Source organism: Peromyscus eremicus, chromosome 10 (genome assembly GCF_949786415.1).
Source record: "Peromyscus eremicus chromosome 10, PerEre_H2_v1, whole genome shotgun sequence".
Lineage (NCBI taxonomy): Eukaryota > Metazoa > Chordata > Mammalia > Rodentia > Cricetidae > Peromyscus > Peromyscus eremicus.
In genome coordinates, this window is record NC_081426.1 from 83,920,454 (window position 1) to 83,933,583 (window position 13,130).

At 44.0% G+C, this 13,130-nt stretch overlaps 1 non-coding gene across 1 annotated transcript; it reads left to right on the top strand.

Moving 5' to 3' along the window:
* The first annotated feature begins 8,505 nt into the window (after window positions 1–8,505).
* Window positions 8,506–8,639, top strand: LOC131921301 (small nucleolar RNA SNORA70). Its single transcript, XR_009381931.1, has one exon. It is a non-coding gene; the product is annotated as a small nucleolar RNA SNORA70 (small nucleolar RNA).
* The last annotated feature ends 4,491 nt before the right edge of the window (window positions 8,640–13,130 follow it).

Below are 13,130 nucleotides of genomic sequence, written 5' to 3' on the forward strand. Positions count from 1 at the left end.
GCACCTCCAGTCAGAGACCAAATGCCCCCAAACATGAGCCTGTGGGTGGCATTTCACAGTGGCATCATAGCACCCACTTCTACCTCTAGGGAGAGAAGAGGGGCCGAAGAATGAGTCCAGTCACATGGTTAGTAGTGAACTCCATTGAGCTTCCCAGTTGATGCCACTCAATGTGAGAGGGGTCATGCCACACACCTGGGGACAGAGCGGCCACCTCTCCTTCAGACTTCATCCAGATTGTCTTTACTAAGACTATTTCTAAAGCTGGGCATAGTGCACGGACCTGTTATCCCAGCAAAGGCCCGGGAATCAAGAGCTCAGGGCTAGCCTCCTCTATATAACATGTTTAAGTCTAGCCTAGGCTACAAGAGACCCTATCTCAAAATAGTAACAACAATAAGAAGACAACAATAAGAAAAACCAAAACAACAACAACAACAACACAAAACAAGCGTGCGGCTGTTTCTAACTTGTACCATTTACAATAGGATGGCGCTAAGCCTTTGCTGGGTTCTGTGAGTTGGAGCAAGTCCTCAGTTCTGAAGCAGAGTCTTGGGAACCCTGAACTGATAGCCACACTGGTTAGTAAGAGCCCTGGGTAAACCCCTGGGATTACCCATGCTGGTGTGCTGTGGGCTGAGTTCCAGATCTGCAGGGGTAAACTGCAGGTACTGTGAGAACCGAGTGTAACTGCTGGGTGCCCAGCTGGTGCTGAGGAAGTGCTGAAACACACTGGGGGTAGGGAGCACTCTTAACATTGTGTGAAAACATTGTGAATACTGCCAGCAAGAACGTAGACCTTGAATACCAAATAGAAGCAATTGTGTTACTAGAACACGTCAAGGGAGATTAACGCAGTGCTTCTCAACCTATGGGGTTGCGACCCCTTTGGGAATTGAAGAACCCTTTAACAGGGGTTATATATCAGATAGCCTGTATATCAGATATTACATTACTACTCATAACAGCAAAATTACAGTTATGAAGTGGCAACACAAATAATTTTATGGTTGGGGGTCATCACAACATGAGGAACTGTATTAAAGGGCCTCAGCATTAGGAAGGTTGAGGGCCAGTGGATTCAAGTATTGACTTTTTAAAAGGTGTATTTATTTTATGTGTATGAGTGTCTTGCCTGCACAATTGTTGGTGTACCATGTGCAAACCTCAGCCTACAGTCTGGAGAGGATGTCCAACCCCCTGTAACTGGAATTATAGATGGGCTGTGAGCCACTTTGGTTGCTGGGAACTGAACCCAGGTCTTCTGCAAGAGCAGTAAGTGCTCTTAACCTCTGAGCCATCTCTCCAGCCCCAGTAGTGACATTCAAAATTATTTATTTATTTTGTGTGCAGGTGTGTGTGAGAGGAGTCCATTCTCTCCTTCCTCCATTCCTGGGGATCAAACTCAGGTCCTCAGGGTTGGCAACAGGCATCTTTTCCTCCTGAGCCATCTCTCCTGACCTTCACAATTATTTAGAGTTGTCCTTTTTGTCTGTTTGGCTTTTTGGTTTTTTTGAGACAGGTTTTCTCTGTGTGTCCTGGCTGTCCTGTGCTGTGGGATGTTCTGTATGGCAAATGTGTTGCTAATTAGTCAATAAATAAAACACTGATTGGCCATTGGCTAGGCAGGAAGTGTAGGCAGGACAAGGAGGAGAATAAAGCTGGGAAGTGGAAGGCTGAGTCAGAGAGACACTGCCAGCCGCCATGATGACAAACAGCATGTGAAGATGCCGGTAAGCCACGAGCCATGTGGCAAGGTATAGATTAATGGAAATGGATTAATTTAAGCTGTAAGAACAGTTAGCAAGAAGCCTGCCACGGCCATACAGTTTGTAACCAATATAAGTCTCTGTGTTTACTTGGTCGGGTTTGAGCGGCTGTGGGACTGGCAGGTGAGAGAGATTTGTCCTGACTGTGGGCCAGGCAGGAAAACTCTAGCTACAGTCCTGAAACTTGCTTTATAGCCCAGGCTGGCTTTGAACTCACAGAGATCTGTCTTCCAGGTGCTGGGATTAAAGGCGTGGGCCACCACTGCCAGGCTGAGCTAAGTCATTCTTCACTACACAAATGCTACAAGGTATATAATAAACAACAATGAAAACAAACAAAACCTGTCTCCTTATTGTTCTACTGACCCATCAAAGATGATGAATCTGGGTTATACAAAATTGTTTTGTGTAGATCTGGCTGAAGGCTTTGCTAGTCACTTGGATTGGTTTTCTTCCATCTGGACCCAGCCTGCCGGGAAACTTGAAACTAAATGGCCACTGCTATGGAGTGACTAGACTTGGCCCTCTGAGAGTAACACGTTATATTTCCTCCAATAGAAATTTTGTTTACATTGGTTCTTGTAGAGGAATTGATTGTTTCCACACTTGCCCCCATCCTCCTCTCCTACATGGTTGCCTGTTACTCAACTTACTGAATTTTGTTTCAGGCCAGGCTCGGACTGTACCCAGTTGAACTAAAAATCAAAGTGGAGGCATTCTTACTCAAGAATGTGCCACCACACTGAAACTAGATTGTTCTCAGACCTTTTGAGACTCCAGGAGAGACATAATAAATAGCCATTTCTCCAAAAAAAGACCAATTCCAGTTGACACATTTTCCCCTGCTCCAATCCTCACGCCTCCCCTTGATAAGGAGCCGAAGTAAGCTGATAGGAAGCAATCCCTTGGCGGTGGTGGTTGTTCTATTACTTTGTTCCCCTGTTCCTGGTTAAAAGGAAAGTAACTTTAAACTAACCAACCCCGAGCTGGGGCTGTAGCTAGTTTGGTAGAGGGCTTTGCGTAGCACACCTCAAGCCCTGGTTCTATCCCCAGCACCACATAAAACCATGTCTCTTGGCAAATGCTTGTAAGCCCAATGTTCAAAGAGTGGAGGCAGGGGGATCAGAAACTAACCTCAGGTCTCAGCTGGAGCATCCCACCCTGGGAGATGCAGGCCAGCCAGCTATGAAACCCTGTGTATAGGCTTTTTCTTTTAGGCCACCAACCAGCTCCCAAATCATGACACGGAGACTTTTATTATTAGTTTTAATGCTCGACCTAGCTTAGGCTCATTTCTGGCTAGCTCTTTTAACTTTTAACCTGTTTCTCTCTTCCTACCTTTTGCCTCAGAGCTTTTTACCTTTTCTTTCTGTATACCTTACTTTCACTACTCCTTGTGTCTGACTGGCTGGCTGCTGCCTGACTTCTTGTCCTCAGTGAGTTCCTCTTTCTCTCCTCCTTCCTTTCCCATTCCTTCCTGAGCCTAGATGTCTCCTCTTTATTCTCTCTGCCCGCTGGCCCTACCTATCCTTTCTCCTGCCTAGCTATTGACCGGTCAGTTTTTTTATTAGACCAATCAGGTGCCTTAGGCAGACCAAGTGAAACAAGTGTAACACATCTTTACATAATTGAACAGATGCAGCATAAACAAAAGTAACACACCTCTACACTGTTAAAGTAACATTCTGCAGCATAAACAAATGTAGCACCTCTTTGCCTAGTTAAAAGAATATTCCACAACAACCCTATCTTTAAACTAATCTTCTCTACTCTGCCCATCACATTGAACCATGTGCTCTACTTTAAGGAATGAAAGAATTACCAGATTCTAGAATCATAAGTCAAGCCATTTAAGATATGCAAGCCAAACTGTTTAATTTTGTCCTTTCAGACATCCTTCACTCCCACATAGAAAGGACATTATAAAGTCATACCATGAATAACACAGTGGCAGAAATACTTTAAAGTCTTTAAAAAGACGTTTAGGGCACAATAAACAGTTAATTATAAGGAAATTACATCTCTCTAGGAACATGGAGAAAGGACTATTCTGAATCTTTAGGGCATGAACAGTCAAATGAAGGACAACACTTAGATTTGGAAAACGACAAAAAGTCAAACCAACTCATGAGGCACAACATAGACTAAATATTTGCAAAGTGACCACTTTAAAATAGATTTTTTTTTTTTGTTTGGTTTTTCAAGACAGGGTTTCTCCATGTTGTTTTGGTACCTGTCCTGGATCTCACTCTGTAGACCAGGCTGGCCTTGAACTCACTGAGATCTGCCTGGCTCTGCCTCCCAAGTGCTGGGATTAAAGGCGTGTGCCACCACCATCTGGCCTTTAAATAGGTTTTTCTTTTGTTTTGTTTTGTTTAAGATTTATTTATTTATCACGTATCCAGCGTTCTGCTGCCATGTATCCCTGCATGCCAGAAGAGGGCATCCGATCTCATTACAGATGGTTGTGAGCCACCATGTGGTTGCTGGGAATTGAACTCAGGACCTCTGGAAGAGCAGTCAGTGCTCTTAGCCACTGAGCATCTCTCCAGCCCTAAATAGGTTTTTAAAACTACTTATTTTTTATTGTCTGTGTATGGGTGTTTTGTATACACGTTTGTGTACACATGCATGCCTGGTACCTGTGGAAGCCAGAAGAGGGTGTTAGAACCCCTAGAACTGGGGTTACAGATGACTGACAGTTGTAAGCCACCATGTGGGTGCTGGGATTGGAACCCAGGTCTTCTGGAAGAGCAGCCATCTCTCTTAATAAATGCTCCATCCCCAAGATAGGTTTTAAGAAGCTGAACCAGGTGTGGTGGTGCACAACTTTAATCCCAGCACTCAGGAATCGGGCAGGCAGAGGTCTGTGAGTTCGAGGCCAGCCTGGTATATACTGAGTTCCAGGCCAGCCAGGGTTACACAGTGAGAAACTGTCTTAAAAAAAACAAAGCCGGGCGGTGGTGGCGCACACCTTTAATCCCAGCACTCGGGAGGCAGAGCCAGGCGGATCTCTGTGAGTTCGAGGCCAGCCTGGGCTACCAAGTGAGTTCCAGGAAAAGGCGCAAAGCTACACAGAGAAACCCTGTCTCGAAAAACCAAAAAAAAAAAAAAAAGCGAAGAAGTAGCTAAGGTGTAAGATACAGTGAAGGTGTGAGAGGACTGAGTCTTCCTTTTGAGGTCTGTTATATTTATTAAGGTATTTTGTTTATAGTTTGCTTGTTTGGGTCATGCTCTGCCCATTGCATTGGGAATTGAACACAGGGGCTTGTACAGATAAGAAAGTTCTGCCCGGCGCACATGCCTTTAATCCCAGCACTCGGGAGGCAGAGCCAGGCAGATCTCTGTGAGTTCGAGGCCAGCCTGGGCTACCAAGTGAGTTCCAGGAAAAGGCGCAAAGCTACACAGAGAAACCCTGTCTCGAAAAATCAAAAAAAAAAAAAGTTCCTACCTCTGAGCCAAATTCCCAACCCTAAACTTTTAATAGAAAGCTTGTTTTATCACTTGATTCAAGCAATAGTTTGTTTTATGGTTATTTCACATGGGAATATTAATGCCTTCACTGATTTATTTCATCAAATCATAATTGGAAGGGCATAATGACATTTTTTTCTCATCTTAAAAGATTGTAATCAGTCTTATCATGCTGGGTCTTTGTTATAGACTTGCTTTTGTGCAAAAGATGGTATCATGCATTACCTTCCTAATATTTTAAAACTACATGAAACTGTTGATAACACCTCCAGAAAATTGTGAACATGAATAAAATTATGCAATTTTTAGCTTGCTAACTGAATAACACTTTAGTTCTCGAAAACGTTCCTAGAGCCTATAAGTAGTTCATTTATTTTTAATTGCTAATTTAATTTCTGCAGTGACAATTTTATTTAGGAAATGATTTCATAGGAGAAAGTAATAGGCAGCAAGAAGGAAAAAAATCAACTATATAGTAATCTTTAAGATTCCATTAGATTCAGATTCAGACAGGGGCTGGAGGGGTGGCTTAGCAGTTAAGAGGACTGGCTGCTCTTCCAGAGTCCCTGAGTTCAAATCCCAGGACTCAAAGCTCACAACTGTCTGTGACTCCAGTTCCCAAGGATTCATCCTCTTCTGGATTCCTTGGGCATCAGGTACACACTTGGTACACAGACATTCCTGTAAGTAAAATGCCCATACACATAAAAAACAAAAAGATTTCATTAGTTACCGGGTTTGGGTGCTGTCCAGGGAATAAACTCAGCAGTGTCTAGTGTAGACCTCAAATTTCCATGATGAATTCCATATTCTCCAGAGTGTCTATGACAGTGACTCCAACATGTGGGTCATGACCTTTTTGGGGTCATGTATTAGATAGCCTGCATGCCAGATATTTATGTAACAATTCATATCAGTAGCAAATTTACAGTTATGAAGTAGCAACAAACTAATTTTACGGCTGGGGGTCACCACAGCATGAGGAACTGTACTGAAGGGTCACAGCATTCGGAAGGTTGAGATCCACTGCGCTAGGCCATTTGAGTGTTCTGACAGTGATGATGACCGTGGGGTGGGATCATGGACAGTGATGCCCAGTTCCACTGCTTACCAACCAGGCAGCCTTTCTGAATTCCAGTTCCTTTAACTAATTAAGGGTTAACAATGTCATAGCAGATGACGCCTGCTCCACAGCCCCTTAGCCTACTGCAGCTGTAGGAGACAGCTCCTGTATAAAGACATTTACTGGGTTGTAATAAGAGCAGGAGGCGCGAAAGAAAGAAGAAAGAAGGAACTGGGACCAGCCTCGTATGGAACATGGAACAATGAGATACATTTTAGTGTCCTCACACCATGGACGGTTTGCCTCCACAAATACACTCTATGCAGAGCAATGGTTGATACCCTGCATGCACAAAAATTCCTGTTGCTCAAGAAATAAGTAAAATGGTCTTGAAAAACAAAACAAAATGCTGAAAATAGATTTTAGCAGAGTGGTGGTGGTAGTGGTGTATGCCTTTAATCACAGCACTTGGGACGCAGAGGCAGGAGGATCTCTGTGAGTTCGAGGCCAGCCTGGTGTACAGAGGGAGTTCCAGGACAGGCTCCAAAGCTACACAGAGGAACCTTGTCTTGAAAAACAAAAAGAAAAAGAAAAGAAAAGAAAGAGGTAAAATACTCCCTCAGAGATAGGTAAATGATATAAACACGGAATTTACAAAGAAAATATGGGGCTGGGGAGATGGCTCAGTGGAAAAAGCATTTTCTATACAAGTGTGAGGCCCAGTGTTAGAATCCCCAGAATCCACTTAGAAGTAGACAGGTATAGAGGCCATTCTAATCCCAGTGCCTGAGAGTCAGAAACACTGGATGTCAAAAGCAAGCCGGCCATTAGACTAGCTGCAACTGGTGTGCTCTGGATTCAGAGAGAGACCCTCTTCAACAACACAGTGGACAGCAATCAAGGAAACCAACCAAACAACCACCTTAAACCTTGTCTGTTTGTCTGTGAGTCTAGCCTGTAACGGCTGAGCCATCTCTCCAGCCCCATCTCAAACCTTCAAAATGGAAATCTTTTTTTTTGTCTGTAAAATGACAAAGATTAAAAGTAAGTAAGTAAGTAAGTAAGTAAATAAATAAATAAATAAATAAATAAATAAATAAATAAATAAATGAATGAATAAACTCAGTGCTGCCAAGCACAAAGCCTGAGCTACCTGGTTGGCTGGTAATAAAGGATTCTTAAGTTGCTCTTTTAAAAATACTTTATTTTTTATTATATGTGTAGAAGTTGTTTTACCCGCATGTACGTATGTATACCGTGTGTGTGCACCACCCTAATAAGGCAGGAGGGGACACTGGATCCCCTGGAACTGGAGTTGCAGGTGGTCTTGAGCCATCATGTGGATGTCGGGAATGGAACCCAGGTCCTTTGCAAGAGCAGTTCAGAACTCTTAACTGCTGGGCAATCTCCCCAGTGACTTCTTTTTCCTCTTACACAATGTATGAATGTATTTATTTATATCCACGTGGGAGTGTGTATGCCATGGCATGCATGCGGAGGTCAGAAGACAACTTAGATGAATCTGTTCTCTCCATCCTCTCTGTGAGTCCTAGGGATTAAACTCAGATCATCAGGTTTAGCTCCAAAAGTGTCTTTACCCCCTGAGCCATCTTCCTGGCTGTCTTTCTATCTCAAGTTAGTCAGCTATTGAAAGATTTAAAAGGAAGTGCCACATATACCCTTAGTCTGTGTCTTAGTTAGGTTTTTATTGCTGTGAAGAGACACCATGACCACAGCAATGCTTATAAAGAAAACATTTAATTGGGGTTGCTTGCTTATAGTATCAGAGGTTTAGTCCATTATCATCATGGTGGGGAGCATGGTGGTGTGCAGGCGGACGTGGTGCTGGAGCTGAGAGTGCTACTACATCTTGTAGGCAACAGGAAGTTGACTGACTGTCACACTGAGTGAAGCTTGAGAAAAAGACCTCAAAGCCCACCCCCACAGTGACACACTTCCTTCAACAAGGCCACACCTCCTAATAGTGTCACTCCCTTTGGAGGCCATTTTCTTTCAAACCACCAGTCTGAAAGGCTGTATAAGGAATGACCATTTCCACGACATCCTGGAGAAGGCACAACTCTAGGGTTTGTAAGGAGGTTTGTAGCCGTTTAGTACTTATGGATTACTGGTGAGTGTAATACAAGGGAATCTGTAATCTATAATCAGATAATCAATTAACTATTAAGCAGCATTCCTCTGGAGCCAGTTAAACTCATCAGGTTCCTTTTCTCAGGGGGACCTGGTATGCAGTGGCTGCCAGCAGCAGTCCCCTTGGGAATGCACGCAGCCTGTTGCTTGTACGGGTTCCCTAAGGAACCCTGAAGACCGTTTCTGGTGGATACTCATGTCTCTGGTCTCACACTTTCTCTGGTTTAGGCTCCAGACAGGTAGGTGGGATGCCTTTGGAAGCCCAAGGCACAGTGGTGGAGTTTAAGTTCCCTGGCCAACTGACAGAAGAGTCCCATTTCAAAGGAGTGGGCTTCACCTAGGGTGATGCTCAGTCAAGTGTGGTGGTTTGACTAAGAATGGCCCCCATAGGCTCATATATTTGAATGTTTAGTCACTGGGGAATAGAACTTTTTGATAGCATTAAAAGAGTTAGGAGGTGTGGCCTTTTGGAGGAAGTGTGTCCCTGGGGGTGGACTTTGAGGTTTTCTTTCTTTCTTTCTTTCTTTCTTTCTTTCTTTCTTTCTTTCTTTCTTTCTTTCTTTCTTTCTTTCTTTCTTCCTTCCTTCCTTCCTTCCTTTCTTTCTTTCTTTCTTTCTTTCTTTCTTTCTTTCTTTTGCTTTGAGGTTTTCAAAAGCTCACACCCAGCCCAGAGTTTTTCTTTTTCTTTCTCTTAGCCTGTGGATCAGGATGTAGCTTCCTACTGCTTCTCCAGCACCACGCCTGCCATGCCTGCTACCCCGCTCCCTGACATGATGATAATGAACTGAGCCTCTGAAACTGTAAGCCAGCCCCAATTAAATGCTGGCTTCTGTAAGAGCTGCCTTGGTCATGGTGTCTCTTCACAGCAGTAGAACAGTGACTAAGACACCAAGATACTGCTCATCCTGAATGGAACTGGATCAAATATATGCCTAAACATGGTCCCCTCCAGTGGTGGGCCCCACACTTCTAAAGGCTTCCACTATACCTAATCCTGCCTGTAACACAAATTGCTAAATGGTCATATTAATTAAAAACCCAGAGCCCGATATTGGGGTAAAAGCTGAAAGATCAGAGAGACAGAGCAGCCAGCCACTAGTTCTTACCCCTACAAAATCCTCTGCCAAGAGAGTGAGCTCCTCTCTCCACCCCATCTTATCACTTCCTCTCTGCACCCAGATCTATCACTTCCTGTCTGTCTGTACAGACCTCCAGACCTCCATGGTTAACCCGTGGCTAGCTCCTCCTTCTGATTTTCAGGCAAGCTTTATTTGTTAGAGCACAAATAAAATATCACCACACCTGCATCTCTCTGATTATATTTATGAGTCAATCTTCCATTCAGACTAAAAATTTAAAAAGTTAAAAGCAGTGTTCTTTAAAGATTTTCAACAATATAAAAGTGATATATGAAAGTGCACCAGGTGGTGGTGGTGCATGCCTTTAATGCCTGCACTCAGGAGGCAGAGGCAGGGGAATCTCTGTTCCAGGACAGCCAAGGCTACACAGAGAAACCCTGTCTTGAAAAAAAAAATTTTTTAAAGTTCTATTTTTAGAATCACCATAATAGTATAAAAATATTCACTGTCTTGGAAGAAAATAGACCCTTATTTATATGTGCTTTTCTGCTAGTTTAGAATAAAGATTCTCAGATACTTATAAATAAATAAGTGTGCATGTTTTTTAACATTGCATACGTATGCAGTTTATTTAAACAAAACCAAATTTAAACTCAGGAGCAATATACACCCTGCTGTTGTAAGCAAAGACAGAGTTCACTACACACTTAAATTCAGGCCCTTTCTGGTTGGGGTACTTGACCTGACTGGGAAGAATGATGAAAGAAAAACCAGAGGGAGGCGGAAGGGGAGGGGTATGAGCGGATCAGATTTGGGAATCTACTGTGAATTAACTCTAAAAAGGATTGGTGTGCTAAACCTCAGTTCACTTCCCCAACCCCATCTTTGAGGGCCCGTTTGATTCAGTCAGTCATTTGTCTGGTACTTTTAATTATTCTTTTTTCGTACAATTTTCTTTTGCTGAAACTATAATATTGAATGTGTATAATATAATTCATCATAGAAGTGCATGACAAGTTAGCCCCCCAGCAACCATGCTTCCTACTAATGGAGACAGCCACACCTTCACTGTGAGTGCCCTTTGCCAATTGGTGCTGTCTGTGGCCTTCAGGGTCACTATTTAAAGGATATATACACGTACATATATACACGTAGCTAGGCACTTGGCACCACTGTAACCAAAACCCGACGTAATCAACTCATAAGGAATCCCTACACAGTTTTGGAGGGCCAGGGTTGGCTGGCTCCGTTGCTGTTAGGCCTTCGGTGAGCAGCTTATTGTGACCAGGACATGTGGTGGAGCAAAGCAGTGTCGAAAAGCAAAAGAAAGATCAGAAGAAAGAGACCAGGGTCCCACAACCTCCTGATCCCAGACGATGCCCACTGGGCCCCAACTTCTAAAGCCTCCACTCCCTGCAAGTGCCAGCGAGTGGGGACCAACCTTGGTGGTCTAGTTCCATTCCTGCTGCTGTGACAAAAGCAACCTGGGGGAGACAGGGTTTACTTTAGCTCACAGTTCCGGGTTATAGCCCATCACTGCAGAGGCGTCAAGGCATTAAGCACTTAAAACAGCTACTTATGTCACTATGGTTACGTCACTATTGTTAAATCCATAGTGAAGCGGAAACAGAAATACCTGCATGCTGGCTTACTGCGTCTTGCTTGAGGCTTGTGCTTTAGCGCCACTTTATACAGCCCAGGACCCCCTGCCTAGGGAATGCTGCCACTCGTAGTGGGATGGGTCTTCCTGCTTTAGTTAACATAATTAAGACAATCCCCCAGAGACATGCCTGTAGACCAACTCAATGCAGATGAGTTCTCATTGAGACTCGTCCCAGGTGGTCTCTAAGTTGTGTCAGGGTGACAAGTAAAAATGTGACTACCACACATGGATAGGCAAAAATTCAAATATTCATTTAACAGTAACATAACAATTCAAAGCCACGATCTATAGTATGCCACCACACCAGAGGAGGAGACACAGTATTAGGGCGGGACTTAATAGTCAAAGTGTGTCATTTCCTGTCACTCTCTCCCACTTTCTTATGGATGCCATGATGTTTCCCATCTGTGAAATGGAGACAATAATGGCTCTCTGTGCTGGTCGAGATGGTGCCAAGTGAGTCTTTCCTCCTGGCACTCACACCTTTTTCTAATCACCTCCTATACAGATTAGAGTCGATGCAATAAGCACCAGGACACTGTAGAAAGGCGGGAAGTGGTTTCTAAGGCTAGCCCATAACATACCTTGGGCTTCTCACCTTGCTTTTGCTTCATCTTCGAGCACTTGTCTTAAGAAAGTCAACTGCCAGATCACGAGGACAGTAGCCTCTCCGTGAAAACTAGATAACAACAACAACAACAACAAACGAACAAAAAAACTCTGACTCCTCAACACAGCAGCAAACAGTTCCACCTTCCCAGACACGTTGCTGCCAAGCCTTCAGGTGACTGCTGTCCCAGACAACGTAACAGTTACCTCCAAAGACATCCTGAGCCAACCCACCTGGGTCAGCTGCTTCTAACCCACCCACAATGCTTGTTTTAAGCCGCTACATTTTGGGGGCAATCTGTAACGCAGCTATAGCTAACTGGTGCTCTATATCGTAATACATGTGATCTTTTTGCTTTTTTTAGCTGTGGATCCAACATAAGATGATGGAGAAGGCGGGGTCTTGGGGCCATATTTTTGGGAAAGAGGAGGAATGCTGAAGGCTATAAATAAAGGTATTATTTTGTACATGTAGGGACGTAAGGATGCTCACGGTGGGAAGATACAGGTTTTGTGTTTGTCGTCAGAAGGAAGCATAGAATGACTGCTAGAGGGACTGACAGAACACACACAATAGTACAAATACACAGTGAGGTGTAAGGATCTGCACATCTGGCTCCTATGTTTGTGGATTCCCTGTGATCCAGAGCAGAAGTGATGAAAACAATATATGGAGAAAGCCCCATATGGAAAAGTTCCGCAGTGGCCTGGCTATCCCAGACCCTGGTTATGTTGACTACTGAGTCCTTGCGTGACTCCAGGGACTTGGCCTGACTCAGAGCAATGAGGGAGTGAAGAAAAGACAGAAATATGCCATGCGGATGCAGTGGGATCAGGTGCCCTGGGCTGTCTGATGGAGAAACCACAGCACCTTGTCTCTGCAGAGTGTTTATCATACAGAGTTGAAGAGAGAGGGGAGGTTATTGCATGCCGCTGAAGGAGGAAGTGGGGTTATTACACAGAGATAAACAAGGAGGCAGAATTATGATATACAGCTGAATAAGAAGGCAGGGTTATTGCGTACGCATAAATGAGGAGGCAGAGTTACTGTATACAGCTGGATCAAGACATTAGCTAATCTCAGTAGGAGCAGTCTCTGTAGGGGAATGGTCTTCAGGCTGTAAATATCTGAGGGAAGAAAGCTAACATGGACATTTTCTGCACACACTATCTATCAGTACCCACATTTGGACCCCGAGGAAGGATTTGCTGTCTTCTCTGAAGCTCACTCCAGGAGGAAGGCTTTGCTGTTTCTCTCTGGACTCATGTCAACCACACACATTCGTTCATGACCTCACGCACTCAGGGCTTCCTCCACTCCC